Genomic DNA, 20,326 nt, shown 5'->3' with positions numbered 1-20,326 from the left:
GAAGACAGAAGTCTGACTTTTGTGCACTGGCTCTGGAGTAGGATATAGAAAAATCAAAATTGGACACCTGTTGTGGGCTAATACTAGAGGAGTAGAAGCCAAAATGCCCTTTTATGTTGGACTGACTTTGACAGTTCTTGAATCTCACTTTGCCCTTCAACTCTCTTAGTGTCAGATTGAAACAATTTCAAGAACTGAAGTGTGGTAAGTACTGGGTCAAAGTCAAGAACAAGGGCCAAAATCAAGCACAGAGGGAAAGTCCTACATTTTTCCACTTTAGGAAACCAAACCACCAATGAGGCAAATGATCATAAGCCAGGTTTAGAGCAACAGAACCGCCTCACTGATCTGATGTCCAGCACAGCTTTTTCAGCTTTAACATCTCTGATAAAACTGAAATCAGAGATTAAACTATTGTCAGATCTCAGCCACTTGGTATAAATACCTTGTCTGCTGGGTATCCATCTCCTTTGTACTCTTCTTTTGCCTTCCCACATGGTCTAACACACTGTTATAAAAGGCAGGCGTCAAAAGAGAGAAAAAGACACACATTGAAGCAATAAAAATATTGATGCTATTTTACTGTTTTTGAAATTGCTATAAGTTTATTTTGTCAGGTACTGTGCTAAGTAGCTAACTATGACAATATGTGAACTACCAGATAATGACCCTTTTTAAAATCTAGCCCCAAATACCTATGGACTGTGTATCTACGGGCCAAATTCAGTTCTCCTTTTCTACAAAATGGAAATGTAAGTCTACTCCATTGGAAATCATTGTGTGAATTTTAAAAGGTAATAATACTACAAAAAGTTGATATAGAAGGAGCTTCCAACATTCTAGGCAATGAGCTAAACTCTAAATTGATGTTTTAAATTGTAATAATTACTCAGCGAGACAGATGTTATCATCTGCTTTATTTTATAAGAAATGGGAGTTCAAGGAGTTTAAGTTACAATGAAAACAAATGATTAAGATAGTAAGGAAACCCAACCCAAACATTAATCCTAAAACTAGAACCCTAATCTTGGACAATATGTTTATCAGCTCAACTTTCAGGATATTTGATTGATTTTGCAAATAATAGTTATACGCATCTTTGGGATGGTATTCCCTGGCCAATGTCTTGTTATTGCCATTGGACAAGAAGAGGTGGAGAAAATACCATGCTAATTCTCAAAAACACTCTTCTTAAATTTTCTTTTTGCAAGTTTCAAAATATTTAATGTTTTCCATATTATCACTAATCATATTGATAGATATGTAGAAACAGAGTATTAATAGATATATGGAAACAATATAATGGCTTCATATAGTATTAATGTACTAATGGATGTGCCAAGCTATTATTGTCATTCATGTTGATAGGGCATTTTGTCTTTAATGGCTTCAGTGTTCATCTCCTTGAGAAGTTTTAAAATCTATGCTGGTGTTTTAATATAAGCACTTCCTGTTGACTTGATATTTCACAATTAAAGGGAAAATGCTCTGTGACTAATGTGTTTAAAAGGTGGCGATCACCATTTTGTTGAATATAGTAAGTCACAAGTTTGAGGCATCTGTGTTTGCTGACTTGCAGTTGTCAAAGTCAATTAGTATTTAATTAGAGAGTATGTCTTGATCTGTAATTTGGAAAAGCCTTAACTATGTTGGATGAGTTGAGGAACTATAATTGTTGAAGTTAATAGTCTATTTTTACTTTTTAGGTAAAACAAGTATTGCAGAAGAAGTTTTGGAAGACTAGAAAGGGACAAACACAGAAGCAGAGAGAGACAAAGACAAAAAGAGAGAAATCATTACTAAATTGGTTAAATGTGGTCTCATTCTGCAGTATCTAACAGCCAATCCTACAAGCATAAGAATGTTTCCCTCAGGCTATCCTCTATCAAAATATGCCCATGGATTTATTTTGCTTGCATTGACTCTATCAGTCATATTGCATATTAATAATTATAAATATATATTGGTTAAATCTAATGTAATATTAACCATAATAAAATGATGAATATATTATCTCCCTTTCTCCCCACCTCTGTCTCTGCCTCTTTTTCTCTGTCTCTCTCTCTCTCTCAACTGAGTTCTGTCTTCAAGAAGAAATTATCTCTATTTCAAGAGGAAAAATCTGCACTTGAGCTTGTTTTATGAACCAAAATTTCTTTTAAAAATTTATACAAGCACCATCTATGTTGTTTTAGAATATTGATATCAAATATTTATACACAGCTTGAAATAATGTTTGGATAAACTAGATCCAAGTTTGATACATATAAACTATAGAAAGTATCCAAAAAATGAAAGCCAAAACATGTTGGAAATAAGTCTCTCTAAACCATCTATAACTTGCTGTAAAACAATTTTCTATTATAGTTAACTTTCAATAATTCTCTCATGAAACTAGCAAGTTTATAAAACATTGTGGGCTGCATATCTAATAGATACATAACTATCAACATTATCTTTAGCATAAAATATTTTCCCAAGCGGTAGCAAATGTTAAAATTAGTGTTATTATCATCACAGATGCTTAAAACACTCTCCATGAACCGTAGAGGCACCTACCTCTTCTGGCATTGCCAGTTCAGATCTATCTGCACTGTTGATCATTGTGATATTCTTTCCCACAATTTAAGCTTAACCAAAACATTTTAAGGTATAGCGCTGTGTCCAACCCAAATTTTAGAGAATCTTAGTTTGGGGATGCTCTAACAAAAATACCATACATTGGGACACTTAAACAACAGATATTTATTTCTCACAGTTCTGGATGTTGGATCATTCAATACTAAGATACTGGTAGATTCAGTTCTTGGTTAGAGTCTGCTTCCTGGCTTATAGATGGCCAGGTCCTCACTGGACCCTCACATGGGAGAAAGGAAGCTCTGGTATTTCTCCATCTTCTTTTAAGAGTACTAATCTCATCATGGGGGCTTCACTTTCATCATCTTATCTGAGACTAATTATCTCCCAGTGGCTCCACCTCCTAATACCGTCCCACTGGCATTCAGGACTTCAACATACAGATTTCGAAGGGACACATTTAATTCATTAACAGAAGTATTAATATTTGGTATTTCCTTGTATTCTTGTATTCAATAGGTGTGTGATTTTCAATAATGCGGAATGGAATGGAGGAGTTTAATATGTTAAATGACACACAACAATTGAGTCTCTGGACTCAGGACTTTGTTCAAAGTAGCAGACTTCCCGTTGGAGTTGAGGAAGAGAACTTCTGTGTCTTTGTCTGATGTAGACAGACACTTGGCAAGGGCTTCATGTTATCAGAAACAGTTTCAAAAGTGGATGGTTATACCAGACATCTGGTCTAATAATTGGAAATTATTGGGAGTCACAATATGACAAGTCATTCAATTATCAATATCTGATTGTTGAATGGCACTTAGTTAGGTTCTAGGGACACAGAGATAGATACGTAAAAGTATGCTTCTGGAGACCGAAAATTCTGGTTGAGGAAATAAATGAGAAAACCAACAATTTGTAAACACTGCTGTCACCAAGTTAATAGTAAATTAAGAGCAAAGATTCTAAAGTATGCTGTAGATTCTAAAGAAAATAAGATTTTACTATCTTCATGCTTACTTGTCTTGACTATGAGCAATGAAACATTCAGGAAAGATAATCTACACTAGATCAACAGAGAGTATTTAATATTCAATCCTCTCTACAAAGGAATTAGAAAGGTGGAAAGGATAAAATGAATCAATGAGACAACCAAGAGATTAACACCAACAGGCAGCCACTATTATCTTTACAGCTTGTGGGGACAAAAAGAGAAGGTGAAGTGACCCGAGTTGAGTAGCAGAAGACATTTGGCATCGATGCGACAATGGAGAAAGGGGCTGGTCTGTAGGCAATTGAAGGATTGCAGTCACTTCTGAAGAATATTCTACTCAGCATAGAGGAAGAGAGGAGCTATGCAGGATTTTTGCCTTGCCTGACACTCCAAACTCCTGTCAGTGCCTTCCACTGTGCAGAACTAATTGGAAATCAATTGACAAGGGCCTCTAGAAAATGTAGTTCTCAAGGCACCCTCTCTGTACACCCCAGGACAGAAAGTGCAAGACAAGTATCAGAGAGCAAATATAAAAAATGACTATGACTTGTGCAAGTAAATTATTGTAGATTTTGAATTCTGCTAAAAGTCGTCCAACGGCTTTTCACAACATTTACACTAAAATATAAACCCCTTCCCTTGACCAAAACAAAGTTATATGTATTTCATGTTGCATATATATCCCCAGTATCTTCTCAGTACTTTTCCCTACACTTACTGGGCTTCAGACTTTATTCTCTTGTTAACTGGTTTTTGCTCAAGACCTATTATCTCTTCCCGCCTCCCGGAATGGAATTTTCCCTAACACTGCTTGGTTAATGTCTTCTTATCATTAAGATCTTGCTTTAAATTATATCCCCTATAGAATTCTTCTTGGGCCACCTGGTCTAGAGTAGTCCCCTATTCACTCAGTCACTCTTTGTCACTTCAATATATTTCAATTATGTGAATACCTATTTTACCATTGGATATCAAACACCAAATTATAAAGTGATATTTAAAAAATGTAAAAACAAGAAAATCTGTCTGTTCCTAATAAAATATAAATTCCAAGCAGGCAGAGACCTCACCTTTCTTACTCAGTATGAAAAGAATGTCTCTCCCATAGTTGCTCCTCAAACTCTATTTTTAAATAACTGAAAGAATCAATGCGGCTATGAGAAATATCAACCTTGCTTTGCAGATGAAGAAATTGATGTTCAAAGAATTTCAATACAATGAAATATGCAGACTTGTATAGTAGGTACTTTTTAAGTGCAGATCCTAAAATAAAGAATTATGCAGTCAGAAGAAATTTTATTCTCTCTTCATGCCAAGGAAAAAGAGAAAAATAGATACATATGTATAAATCTGTCATGCTTTCCAGAGGGATTGTGGAGAAACACATCTTTAAGCATTTGAAAAATCCCTCAATAAAAATATATTATATAAGAGTACTTTAGAGGAGGATTCTATTATTTAATTACAGATTTATTAATCAGAGACACTTATTTGATTCATTTTATTGTTAAGATTTACTAGAATCATGCTGATAATTGTGATTTAATAATGATAGGATTTATTTATGTTGGGTATTTACATTGTAAATGGATGTACGGCATGATGCATGGTTACTTTTGAATATTTACCAACTGCCAGGTTGAAAAAGTTCTCGTAGTCCTTTGGATATGGAATCCCATTATTCTTTTACATTGCCACTTTTCATCTTTGGCTTTCCTTCTTTCACTATTCTCCTCAGTGTTTTACACAGAAAAGATCTGTATTCATTTGATTTTTGCATGAAAGTCCATATTCTTTTCATTTGACAAGAAATATTTATGCTTTCATATTAGAGATTGCAGGTAACATGATAGAACACTGCTGTTAAAAATTAGAGGATTCTGCAAGATTGCACCACCGCACTCCAGCTTGGGTGACAGAGCATGATCCTGTCTCAAAGAAAAAAAAAAAAAAAAAAAAAAGAATTAGGGCTATGGCATCAGACGAACTGAGTTAGAAATCTAGCTTTTAGTCTTCTTAGAATTACAGCTTTGGGAACTGTGCATAGTCTTTCTAAGTTTAATCTTCTCATCTCTACTTTTGTCTTAGTGCTGATGTGGGGATTAACTGAGAAAATGGTATTTAAAACTCTTCAAAGAGAACCTGTCACTTAACAATAACAAAACCATAACAGCAACAATAAAAATAGCAATACTATCTTGCTTTTTAATTTTTCTAAGGAACACATAACTGCTGCACCCATCAACCCGTCACCTACATTAGGTATTCTCCTAATGATATCCTTCCCCTAGCCCCCTATTCCCCGACAGGCCACAGTGTGTGATATTCCCCTCCCTGTGTCCTTGTGTTCTCCTCGTTCAGCTCCCACTTATGAGTGAGAACATGCGGTATTTGGTTTTCTGTTCTTGTGCTAATTTTCTGAGAACAATGGTTTCCAGCTTCGCCCATGTCCCTGCAAAGGACATGAACTCATCTTTTTAATGGCTGCATAGCACTCCGTGATGTATATGTGCCACATTTTCTTTATCCAGTCTATCACTGATGGGCATTTGGATGGGAATTCCAAGTCTTTGCTATTGCAAATAGTGCTGCAATAAACATATGTGTGGATGTGTCTTTATAGTAGAATGATTGATAGTTCTTTGGGTATATTCCCAGTAATGGGATTGCTGGGTCAAATGGTATTTCTGGTTCTAGATGCTTGAGAAATCACCACACTGTCTTCCATAATAGTTGAACTAATTTATACACCCACCAAGGGTGTAAAAGCGTTCCTATTTCTCCACATCTTCTCCAGCATCTGTTGTTTCCTGACTTTTTAATGATCGTAGTTCCAACTGGCGTGAGATGGTATTGTGGTTTTCATTTGCATTTCTCTAATGACCAGTGATGATAAGGTTTTTATTATATATTTGTTTTCTAGTTCCTTGAGATGTAAAGTTTGGTTATTTCAGTTTTTCAAAAATATAAGTAAAAGGCTTTTCACTATAAACTTCCCCCTTAGTTATAATTTTGCCTCGTGCCTGAAGTTTTAATATGTTGTGTGTTTATTTTCATCAGTCTCAAGATAGTTTCTAATTCCTAAACTCTCTTTTCATTTCTATTACCCATTGGCTGTTCAAGAGTGCATTGTTTCATTTCCACATTTGTTAATTTTTCAGATTTCCTTGTCGTTAATTTCTATTTTCATGCCATTGCATTTGAAAAATATGTGGTGTGATTTCAACCTTCTTAAATTTCTTAAGATTTGTTGTGTGACGAAACAGGTAAAGACTGTTCCATGTACACTTGAGGAGAAAGTGTATTCTGCTGCTGTTGGGTACAATGTTCTGTATTTGTCTGTTAGGTCTATTTGGTCTAAAGTGTTGTTCAAAGATTCTATGTCCTTAATATTGATCTTCTCTTTTGATGCTGTATCTTGCATTTGATTTAGTCTTCATGTAATTTTTTTTTTTTTTATACAATGAGCTATGAAAATTTCTGTGGAGATAAGCAGTACTGTTTGATGACTAACCCAAGGAGCTTTTCTACAGATTGGAAATAATGACTCCCTGCTACCAGCAGGAAGCACTACAATGTCCCACGTTTTTCCTCACTTCACCTAAGTGAGAGAGGTTGTACCCAAATGCAACATTGCATGGGATAGCAAAGGATTTCAAATGTTAGTAGCTGCTCATTTCCTATGCTTCCCTACGGGCCTAACATCCATTCTCAGACTGGTTGATACCCACGCTAAAAGTATTTCTTGTTGAATATCATTTTTCTCATTGTTGGTTCATAATAAAAAAGACCAGCAATAAGGCATAATTCTCTGCTAGATCCCAGCCCAACACTGCTTTCAGCAGCAGCCTGACGTAGGTCTGATTCTCTAAGAATGGAGAGAATGTAGGACCACTGACCCTTCTATTTCATTGCCAATGAGTCCCAGACTAAATCAAGAGACACAGACATTTTTTTTTTTATGTAAAGAACTTGGAGTGAAGATGAAAGTATAAAATAATCCACTTTTCTGAGAAATGTTTCAAATAAATATATTAAAATATGGGTTTAGTACATTTTTATTATTCAAAAGTGCCTTACAATAAGGAGTATCTATTAATAAGGAATAATAATCATGCTGTTATTTATCATCTCTTCTTAATTCATTTGCATTTTTAGCTAATGGCACAATAGAAATCTTTGTGCATAACTTTTGTAACCTTTTCAAATTGGTCTAGGAATATGAATGGTCTGAAGGTTTTTTCCTTTATTTCACATAATTTTATTGTAGCTTTTTGTCCTAAAGAAATGTAGAACCCTTCTGCAAAGCAATTTAACTTTATTTCCCCTTGTAGAACTAGTATATTCCTGTATCTGTGTTCTTGGAATTTCACCAGCATGAAAAAGAGAGCTATGATATCATTTTAATATGAATTAACATTTTCTTATGTCCTTTAGAAAATTAGTTTTTTTACTTATTGCACTTTAAAAATAATATTTGCTATGGTTAAAAATAGTAAATAATTTGGAAAAATAGATACATATATAAGGAGAAAAATATGAATTATTCCTAATATAATTTTTAGAGATTGTTAACAGCTTAATACATTTTCTCAGTTTATGTGCATTTTATTATAAAGTATTGCACAATTAAATGTATTTATATATTTATAAAATATTTTTAATATGTGTGAAAATATGTTTTAAATTTTACCTGACATAATAATTGTACATAGTTATGGGGTGAAATGTGACATTTCCTTACATATACGCATTGTGTAATGATCAAATCAGAATAATCAGGATACCCATCACCTCAAACATTTATCATTACTTTGTAGTGAAAACATTCAAAATCCTCTCTTCTAGCTATTTTGACATATTTGATGCATCATTGTTAATTATAGTCACCCTATTGTGCAATAAGACACCTGGAACTTATTCTTCCTATGCCATTGTAACTTTAGATGTGTTGGGCAATCTATCAGTCTATTCCCATTTCTCCCTTTCTGTGCCCCTCCCCACTCTCTGGTAATTATTGTTCTATTCTCTACTTCTTTGAGGTCAACATTTTAGAATCCACACAAGGGTAAAAAAGACATTTTTCTTTCTGTGTATGGCTTATTTCACTTAAGGTCTCCCAGGCTCATCCATATTGTCACAAATGACAAAATTTCATCATTTTTCATGGATTAATAGTATTCCATTATGTATATATATTACATTTTCTTTATCTACTCATCCATTAATAGACACTTAGGTTGATTCCATATTTGGCTATTGTGAATAGTACTTGATTAAACATAGAAGTGCAGATATCTCTTCCACATGCTGATTTCATTTCCTTTGGATATTTACTCAGTAGTGGCATTGATAGAACATATGGTGGTACTATTTTAATTTTTCAAGGAACTTTTATACTATTTTTCATAATGATTGTACTAATTTACATTTCCAACAACAGGATGTAAAGGTTCCTTTTTCTTAACATCTTCACCAACACTTCTTACCTTTTGTCTTTTTGATAATAGCCATTCTAACTGGACTACGGTAATATCTCATAGTGGGTTTGATTTGTGTTTGCCTAATGATTAGGGATGTTGGCCGTTTTTTTATACATCTGTTTGTCATATGTATGTCTTCTTTTGAGAAACATTTATTGAGGTGATTTGCCATTTTTCATTTTCTCGTTGGATTTTTTTTTTAATGTTGCTCTTGAATTCTTAGTGTTTCTTATGTATTCTGGGATTTAATCCCTTGGCAGATGTACAATTTGTAAATATTTTCTCCTGTTCTGTAGGTTGTCTTTTCACTCTGTTGATTTTTTCTTTTGCTAAAACATGCTTTTTAATTTGATATCATTCTATTTTTGTTTTAGTTGCCTGTGCTTTTGAAGTCATATCCAAAAAGTGATTACCCTTTCTAATGTCAAGAAGAATTTTCCCCATGTTTTCTTCTAGTAATTTCATAGCTTTAGGTCTTACATTTATCTTTTAATACATTTTGAGTTTATTTTTATACATTGTGAACGGAATATTTGATTGTTCTGCATGTGGACCTCCACTTTTCTCAGCACTGTTTATTGAAGATACTGCCCTTTCCTTAATGTGTGTTATTAGCAAGTTTTTCAAAAATCAGTCAGCTGTAAATACATGGGTTTATTTCTGGGCTTTCAATTCTGTTTCATTGGTCTATGTGTCAGTTTTTATGCCAATACCACAGCATTTTTGTTACTATAGCTTTGTAGTATATTTTGAGGTTGGGTAATATGATGCCTCCAGTTTTTTGGGGTTTTTTCCCAAGGTTTTTTTTTTTTTTTTTTTTTTTTTTTTCTATTTCGGTTCTTTCGTGACTTTAGACAAATTTTAGATTTTTTTTTAATTTCTGAGAAGATTGACATTTGTATTTTAGTAGGGATTGCATTTAATCTGTAGGTCACATTGGTTTCTGTTCAGTTCTTTTGTGGCTTTATACGAATTTTAGATTTTTTTTTTCCTGAAAAGATTGACATTTGTATTTTCATAGGGATTGCATTGAATCTGTAGGTCACTTTGGGTAGTATGGACATTTAAACAATATTAACTCTTCTAATTCATGGACGTGTGATATCTTCCATTTATTTGTGTTCTCTTCACTTTATTTCATTGATGTTTTATAGTTTTCAAAAAAGATACCTCTTACCTTCTTGGTTAAATTTATTCCTAGGTATATTTTTGTGTGTGTAGCTGTAGTAAATAGAATTATTTCCTTGATCTATTTTTCAGTTAGTTCACTACTAGCATATGGAAATGCTACTGATTTTTATATGTTGTCTTTGTGGTCCTACAACTTTACTGAATTTGTTTATTAGTTTGAATATTTTTGTGAAATCTTTATGGTTTTCTGTGTATATGATTATGTCACCTGCAAACAGGAATAGTTTGACTTTCTCCTTTCCAAGTTGGATACCTTTTATTTTGAATGGAAGTGATGAAAAGAGGCACCCTTGTCTTGCTCCAGACCTTAGGGTGAAAGTTTTCAAATTTCCCCCATTCAATATCATATTAGCTATGGATTTTTCATATCTGGATTTTATTGTGTTGATGTATGTACCCTCCATACTTAATTTGTTGAGAGTTTTTTCATAAAAAGATATTGAATATTGTCAAATGCCTTTCTTGCATCTATATAAATGATCATATTCTTTTTGCACTTAATTCTGTTAACATAACAGAATTCCTCTTTTTCAATATGGATGCCTTTTATTTCTTTCTCTTATCTGATTTACTTAGCTAGGACTTCCAGTACTATCTTGAAAAGCAGTGGTGAAAGTGGGCATCCTCGTCGGGCAAAGTGGCTCATGCCTATAATCCTAGCACTTTGGGAGGCAGAGGCAGGTGTATCACTTGAGCTCAGGAGTTCAAGACCAGCCTGGGCAACATGAGGCTTGAAAATACCATCATGAGGCTTGCAAAGTCTATTTTATATCCCATTATCTTAACCTTATAACTACTAACAATCACCCCATCTCTACCAAAAGTATAAAAAATTAGCCAGGTGGCACCTGTGGTCCCAGCTATTGGGAAGCTGAGGTGTGAGGATTACTTGAGACCCGGAGGCAAAGGTTGCAGTAAGCCAAGTTGGTGCCACTGCACTCCAGCCTGGGTGACAGAGATTCCTTCTAAAAAATAAAAATAAAATAAAAATAAAATAAACCCTTATTGTGTTCCAAATCTTAGAGGAAATGTTTTCAGTTCCCCCATTTAATATAATACTAGTTGTGGTTCTGTTGCATATGGCTTTTATTATGTTGATATATGTTCATTCTATACACAGTTTATTGAGGATTTTTATCATGAAGGGATATTAAATTTTTTTGAGTGTTTTTCCAGCATCGATTGAAACAATCATACAGTTTTTATCATTTATTCTGTTGACATTATGTATCACATTGATTGATTTGCATATTTTGAACCATCCTTGTATCCCAGGGATTATACATTTTACTCGGCCATGACAAATGATCTTTCTAATGTATTGCTAAATTCAGTTTGCTAGTATTTTGTTGAAGATTTTTGCATCAATATTCATCAGAGATAATGGTCTTTAGTTTTCTTTTTTTTGATGTGTCTGTATGATTTTGATATCAAGGCAATACTGACCTCACACAATGAATATGGAAGTTTCCCCCCACCTCTATTTTTCAGAGTAGTTTGATTGGGATTGGTATTAATTTTCTTTGAACGTTTGGTAGAATTCAGCAGTGAAGCCACTGAGTCCTGCCCTTTTCTTCACTGAGAAACTTTTTGTTATGGCTTTGATCTCATCATTTGTTATCGTCTTTTCATGTGTTTTGAACTTCTTCCTGGTTCAGTCTTAGTAGGTTGTACGTGTATACAAATTTGTCCACTTCTTTCAGGTTTTCCAATATATTATCATAAAGGTGTTTACAGTATCCTCTAATGATCCTTTTAATTGCTGGAGTATCAGTTGTAATGTCTACTTTTTCATATACAGTTTTATTTATTTGTGTCTTCTCCCTCTTTTTCTTTGTCTGGCTAAAGGTTTGTCAATTATGTTTAACTTTTCAAAAAACCAACTTTTAATTTCATTGATCTTTTGTATTGTTTTCTTCATTTCTATTTCATTTATTTTTGCTCTGATCTTTATGATTTCTTTTCATAGTTATTGAAGATGCATCATTAGATTGTTCATTCTAAGTTTTTTTCTGTTTTTGATGTAGACACTTATAGCTATGAAATTCCTTCTGAGTACTGCTTTTGCTGTATCCCGTAGTATAGTATGTTGTTTTTCCATTATTATTTGTTTCAAGACATTTTTCAGTTTTCTCTTTAATTTCTTTATTGACTCACTGGTCATTGAAGAGCATGTTGTTTAATTTTCATGTATTTGTACAGCTATTAAAATTCCTCTTATTAATTTCTAGTTGTATTTCACTGTGGTCAGAGCAGATGCTTAATATTATTTCAATATTTTTGAATGTTTTAAGACCTCATTTTTTATTCTTTTTTGTCTCCTCTGACTATATATTTTCAAATAGCTTGTGTTTAAGCTCACTAATTCTTTCTTCTGCTGGATCAATTCTGCTATTAAAAGACTTTGATGCATTCTTCAGCATGCTAATTACATTTTTCAGTTCCAATTTCTGCTGGATTCTTTTTAATTATTTCAATCTCTTTGTTAAATGTATCTGATAGAATTCTGAATTCCTTTTCTGTGTTATCCGAATTTCTTTGAGTTTCCTCAAAACAGCTATTTTGAATTCTCTATCTGAAAGTCATATATCTCTATTTCTCCAGGATTAGTCCTTGGTGCCTTATGTAGTTCATGTGGTAATATCATGTTTTCTTCGATGGTATTGATGCCTGTAGATGTTTGTCAGTGTCTAGTCATTGAAGAGTTAGGTTTTTATTTTAGTCCTCAGTCTGGGCTTATTTGTACTCATCCTTCTTGGAAAGGATTTCTCGATATTCAAAAGGACTTGAGTATTATGAGTTAAGGTGTACTTGCTTTGGGGGACACCCCAAGCCAAGAAACTCTGTGGTTCTTGCAGACTTGCAGAGTTACCACCTTGATATTCTTGGACAAGTTCTGGGAGAATTCTTTGGATTTCCAGGCAGAAACTCTTATTCTTTTCCCTTTCTTTATCTCAAACAACAGAGGATCTCTCTGTTTTGAGCCAACTAAAACTGGGGGTAGAGTGACACAAGTACCTCAGGGGCTAACACTGCTATGACTGTACGGGGTCAGACTTGAAGCCAGCACAGCACTGGGTCTTGACCAAGGCCTGCTGTAACCACTCTCTGGCTGTTGCTTATGTTTGCTTAAGGTCCTGGGGCTTTGCAGTCATCAGGTGGCAAAGCCAGCCAAGTCTGTGTCCTGCCTTTCAGGGCAGTGAGTTCCTCCAGGCCTGGGGTGGGTCCAGAGGTATTGTCTGGGAGTCACAGACTAGGGTAAAAATCCTTAGAAGTCTACTTGCAACCTGGTATTCTATCATACTGTGGTTGAGCTGGCACTCATACAAGAAGACACAGTCTTTCCCACGCTTTCTTCACCTTTCCAAAGGCAGAGTGCCTCACCCCATGGCCACTGCCACCACAGACCACAGGGTGTTCTGCCATACTATTGCTGATATTCCATTAGGGCCCAGGGTCTCTTCAGTCAGCTTGTGGGGGATGTTGCCTGGCCTGAGACACACTTTTCAGGGCAATGGGTTGCCTTCTGGCCTAGGGCAGGTCCAGAGATGCTGTCCAAGAAACAAGTCCTGAAATCGGGGACCCCAAGAGCCTTTTTGGTACTCTATCCACCTATGGCTGTACTGGTACCTAAGGTTCAAGACAAAGTCTCGTCTACTTTTTCCTCTACTTCTCTCAAGCAGAAGAAGTTTTGCCCTGTAGCCACCCAGCTGGTGGTGTGTGGAGTCTAACCTGAAGCCAGCAATTCTCAGAGGTTCATGCAAGGCCCTTGGTATAGTATCTTGATATTGCTGCTGGTTATTCAGGGCCCAAGGGCTCTTTAGTGAGCAGATTATGAATGGGTTCTTTCAAGATGGGGTCCTTTCCTTCAAAGCAGCTGGTTTCCTTCTGGCCAAGAGTGTGTCAGGAAATGTCTGGGAGCTAGGACCTAGAAGAACAGGGAGGTTGGAGGGGAGTCTCAGGATTCCGAATGGTGCCCTATCCTGCTGTGGCAAAGCTGGTATCCAAGACAGAAGAAAAAGTCTTCCCAACTCTTCCCTCCCCTCTCTTCAAGTGGAAAGAAGAGTTCTCTTCTGGAGTCCTGAGCTCTGCAGCCTGAAATTAGGGAAGGGGTGATGTCAGCCCTTCCTTAGCTGCCTTAGCTGGTGTCAGAGCAGGTCACATGCTCCACTCAGTCCACTGTCTCTGGGCCCAGTAAGACTTGCCTCTAAGTTACAGTCTTTAGGGCCTAGAATGTCTTTTAAGTTGATTTAGAGCATAAAGCACTTAATCCAAACTTAAGTTCCAACTGCTGGAATTGGTGATTAACCTTCTGGCTATGGCTAGTTTGAATGCTACCTCCATAGGTGTGTGTCAGCTGAGTTTCATCTGGTTTTCCTTTTTGCTCTAACAGGACAGCTGTGAGTTCAATGCCTCACAATTGTTGTGATCTCCCCTCCCCAGCACCCAGAGACACTCTCTGCACAGCACCATCACTGCCAGAGGATGGGGAAGGGATGGCTTTGGCGATCCAAGACTTTTTTCTAACTCTTCCATGTTTCTTTCAATGGTTTGAAGGTAAAACCAGTAACTAGGACAGCTCACCTGATTTCTGGTTCTTATGAAGGTACTTTTTTCTGTGTAGATAGTTGTTAAATTGGTGTCCTTGCTAGGGGGATGATTGATGGAGCCTTTTATTCTGCCAATTTGCCCCCCACTCCCAGTGTAATACTTTTAAATGAAAATCCTAGCATGTTAGTTATATATGCAAAACTCTCTAATGGGTGTTTATTTTGTCACAATAAAATCCAAAATAAACTACAAGATCAACCGGTTCTCTCCCTAGTTCCTGGGATAACAGCATTTCTTATAACTCTGCATTCATGCTCTGTATTAATCTTATGGCTCTTCTCGGTATTCTTCTTACCATTGATTCTGACTCAGAAAACATGTGCTTGCTGTTTATAGTTTTAAAAGAATTATTTCTTGCTCATGTATTCACATATCGTATTCTGTCACTTTCTTAAGATTTCAGCTAAAATTTCATTTTACCAACTAGTTCCATAGCTTATGAAACATTTGTGTCATGGTACACTATGTATTTCTTGAAAAGAGTAAAGCATATCTCTGTATAATCCAAGGGTAAAAAAGAGTATATTGTTTTATGTTATAACCTTTTTTTATTCTGTAAAAAGGTGAAGTTACAAATTTTATTAGCTTGTACAGATATACAAATGACTCTGGAGAAATTAATCTTAAAAATGTCAGTATTTTTATTATAAGGGTAGGCATCAGACAGAGGGGGGTAATGGTGAGATAAAAGCATTTGGCTTCATCAATTTTGAAAAATCAAACTATAATCAAATATCACCTCATCAAATATCTTTTATGTTCATCAGGAATAATGTACAATGTAATCATCCTGAATAATGTGAAATCCTGTAGGATTTGTTGAATGCATACATTTTATTTATCATATTGATTGCCAATTAACAGACAGTGAACAAACATTAAAATAATTCTTACTCTTCACTTGTATGTGGGCTTCGGGAAGATTGAATCTTTGTCTATTTTGTTATCTGCCATATTTTTGTGCCCAAAATAATGCTTAGAATATAATAAACTCTGAATTGTAAAAAAAATTGAACAAACAAGTGGAGTATACGGATACTTCATTAAGTTATCATGAATATTAAATAAGCTAACATATATGAAATTGTGTGACACAAAACATTTGATCAATAAATGTTAAAAACTTATTCTTCCCCTTGTGAAGTACGAATACTTGAACTATCTTGTGATGACAAGCATAGTCATAAGTCCTAATAGTAGCAAAAAAAGGATTAGGCTGAACATGTTCAATACATTTTCTGACTCATAGATATCAAGGTATAATAGGTCGGATAATTTCAAGTCAGGCATATTTTCCAGGTCTCATCTTTGAATCTCTCTAACAAGTCATATTACTTTAATCACAAAAACGTTCTGCCCTGGACTACATGATATCTTGTTCTTTTGCCAAAAGTATTTCTATTTCTCAACCTATGAATTCTATTTAAACTCTACCCTTTGCTTAGATTTGAAATTTAGGCCAGGATAGGAATGGAAGATAGTCTCCAAAGATGGCCAACCACAATCCTCCCATCCATACATGGGCATGGCTCTCCTCCCTTCAAGAGATGAGTTTATGTCTGGTCTTAGAACTTGTTTGGTCAATAGAACGTGACCAAAGTGACATCATGCCAGTTCTGGGATTAGGCCATAAGAACTGAGTTTTTGCTGTCTTGGAACCCAACCACCATGTAAAGAAACTAAGGTTTCTCTACTGAATGATGAGAAGCCGTGTGGAAACAGAAGTCACATAAACAAAAAGTCATGGCTTCCCAGCTGGCTACCAGCAACCATGTCCCAGACAAGTGAGTGAAGTCATCTTGAATGTCACAGCCCAGCAGAGTCATTCCAAATAGAGTGTCAATTAGTGAAGGACTGCCCAGCTAAACCCAGTCAACCTATAGAATTGTGAGAAACAATAAAGCATCATTATTTAAAATCATTAAATATGGTTTATTATACAGCAATATTTCACTTAACATAGTGGGGCTGTTTGTATTCTCATGGTGCACCTGGGTCAGATACAGGATAGAGGCGGGATTGAGTGTAGAAGCTTTTCACATATAGAAGCATAGACCCTGACTGCCATTTATCTTCATTCGAGCGCCTGCTTGTTGAGGGAAATAATCCTCAGATTTTGTATAATGTAGAGAATATTTACCCAAATGCACTGTGGCAGTTCAACTGATATAATTCATAGTGTCATCTTCTCTTTTTCAAAATTCACACTTTACTAAGTAGGCTTTATTTGACTTCTGCATTATGAAAATTAAAAGATTAAATGTTAATGACCTTTATTATTTTGCATGGAGCTGCTCTCATCAGCTTATCTCAGGTTTTCAAAAGGTCATCACCAGTTGTACTGTGGGTTCATTTAATAATGTATTAATATTTTCCTTTTTAGGCCAAGAAATTATCCACAAATCAAAACACATAAACATTATAAAAATATAATTTACAACTCTTTGAAACAACTCCAGTGGGATGGGTGTGCTATTTTATTTTATTTATTAGCAATAACTACATAAGATTAATGTAATGAGTATAAAATGCTACCTCTTTTGATGCACAAGCCATGTTGAATAGTATAGTATGGTGTGTGGTTGCGGTTAAGGTAGAAGCACTGGACTAAAGCTTAGGCAGCCTGGATTTGAGTGCAACTGCTAGCATTGATCGTATGACTGGAAACAAACCCCTGGGCCTGTTTCAGCTGAAGTTCCTTGTCTACAAATGGAAATCAAATTCCTTTCCTAACTTGACAATTGTGTTGCTGTGAAAATCAATTGCAATACTGTTCAAAATGTTTATGAACTGTAAAGTTCTTTATTCCAAAACTTTCTCAAACCCATTGAATATTTTCTGTCCAATTGAAGTTTCTCCAATCCCTTTTAGTCTTTTAAATAGAAACATTTTATGGGGCTGTAGGGGTGTGTGTGTGGTGATGAGATCGAACAGAGCTGTGATTGAGCCCATCACTACCAATTACTAGTTCGATGATCTTGGCTGTCACTCTTCTACTCTGAGTCAAGATGATTTTCAACTGTAATACAGGGCAATTTTATGAGTGTGGTAGGATTTAACTGGCATGAAACATCATGCAGGTTATTCTCCATTTCCCCTAAATATATACAGTAGATTCCCTGCCCTTTCTTTCACTACTCCATGTACCAGCACACTGACCTGTACAATTGCATAGTATGTGCCTCCTGTGCCCTTTACTTCTTGTTGAGTCCAGTAATGCAAAGCACCTACAGGACATGGTAGAGAAGGAGGAAAGGGAGGTCAGATTATTTTTCACTGGCAGTGTTTGAGTTCATCTGAGGCTAAGACTCCTGAAGGGCAGCATCTATTCATCCCTCTAGCTCACATTGGCCTCCAATACCTGCAACCTTTGTTCTCCAGTCTCAGGGGTGTTAAAGACTTCTCACCATGGCAGCCCTTTCATGTCTTACCATCCCTTGTTCGTTCCTCCAAATGTTTAAATTCCTTCAGCTTTTGTAAACAGTTCTTGCTTTATTTTTAGATAAGCCCTTTTGAGTGTTCCATCTGTTTTCTTGACAGGACCTTTAAAGCTTCCAGGCTTAGCCTGGTGCCTATCACATATTATTCTCTAAAAGTGGTTAACATATATAATTATCATTGTGATAACTTTGGTTAAAGAATTTTGTGACCGTATGAACCTGCCTTTGTATTTCTTTTCTTTTTAACATGTCTTTCGTTTACTTTTTGGGGACCTTCAGATACCTTAAATAATTTAGAAAAAGAAAAACCAAATTTGTAGAACACAACTGTGTAAGGAAGAAATCAAAGGAGAGTGTCTGTCTTCAAGGAAAGAGATGGAGATGTTGACTCTATGACATCCAAAATTATTGGTGCGAGAGATTTGTAAACACATATTGCTTTTTAAAAAAACGTACATTAAAATAGTTTCATCAAAACCCAACTTCTCCATGCGTTCATACAAACTCTAGATTGGGGATCTGAGCAGACACATGTCATGATCCTGACTCTGTCTACTCATACTCAGATCCAATGTGCATGTTTGGTGAGGATTACTACTCATGTTTCTGTTTGACTCTATAGTTAATATTAAAGTGCCTTACAATTCTTTGCACTTTTTAAAAAATTGCCCTAAATTATCCCAATGTTTCTTTAAAATACTAACTGTCTTCCCAATACCCCATATTCACTAGGCAGATATAAGATATATAGTACATGGGTGATGAAGTGATAGAAAGCTGGTTATCCAGGTAAAATGGTTTATTTTCTCTCTGAATATTTTAAAATGTATTTCAGTTCAAATGGCTTTCTATCATAACTCTATTAAGAAAGAAATAAACCTTCTATCTCTGTTAAGATTTTTTCCAGGCTACCATACTGCTGTTGCCATGGGTAATTCAGTCAATGTTTTCTTTAGAGGATATAATTTTTACTATCTTCACTCCCCACCTGACCCCCAATCTTACTCCAAATGCCCCCAAAACATTTGTATTTGACCGCCCCTCCAGTCCATATCTTGGCTCTTTTCTTTTTGTTTGCATCTGAAATGGAGCAGACATCTTGTTTACCAGAGACTGTAGAAAAGTGAATTCACTTATTGATTGACATTATCAAGCAAGCAGACAGACACTGTAGCAGGTAAAATTGCTTTTTTTGTGTTGTTGTCTGCCAAACTTTAGCAGAGAAAGTGATGTGCTTTTGCCAGGCAGGGCTACTATACAATCAGGTAATGGGTCTTAAAAATGCTGCTAACGTTAATGGTGTAAGATCAATAATATTACTACCACAGGTAAAATGCTATTACATATATTATTAAGACATTGCTCAAAATGGAGTGACTCAAAGGGCTTTGAGAATGCATGAGCAATTGCTGTATCATTTTAACAATAAAATGCTAATGGAAGTTTTGTCATACAACATACTGTGTGTATGTTTTTGCAAGATTTCAGAGTGATTTCGCGTTAATGCATGATACAGACCCCCAGTTGCTCATCACAGTCTTATCTTCCTACAAAATGTGAGCTAATTCAGAAGGCAGAAAACGCTATTATTTCTCTTCTTATGCATTCATTTTTTTCCAAAATCGCTCATGAAATGAAAGCCAAACAACATAAGTACTCCTTATCACTCTTCATTTGTCTAAAAATTTACATTATAAATTAAATAATGCTGATCTTGATACCTTCTTTTTATCAGGGCATAATATCAAATGTTAATTCTAGATAGTATTGCCAATTGCCACAAAAAATACCTTTATTTACTAATTGATTCCAAAGATAAATGATCATCTTTTTTTCAGGGAGATTAGTAAAACATGAGCTAAACTACTTCAGTGTATTAAAAGAATGTGAAGAATGTAATTTAAAGGCTATTATTTAGATTAACTTGGTCCCTACATATTATATTTAGAAAGCATGGCCATATTGATAAGTAAAAAGCTAGATAGATGGTTAGAGAGTTGGAAAGGTCTAAGGAAATATCCATGGATTCA

This window comes from Chlorocebus sabaeus, chromosome 5 (genome assembly GCF_047675955.1).
Source record: "Chlorocebus sabaeus isolate Y175 chromosome 5, mChlSab1.0.hap1, whole genome shotgun sequence".
NCBI lineage: Eukaryota > Metazoa > Chordata > Mammalia > Primates > Cercopithecidae > Chlorocebus > Chlorocebus sabaeus.
The sequence above is the reverse complement of the archived record's forward strand: the minus strand, read 5'-3'. Positions refer to the sequence as shown.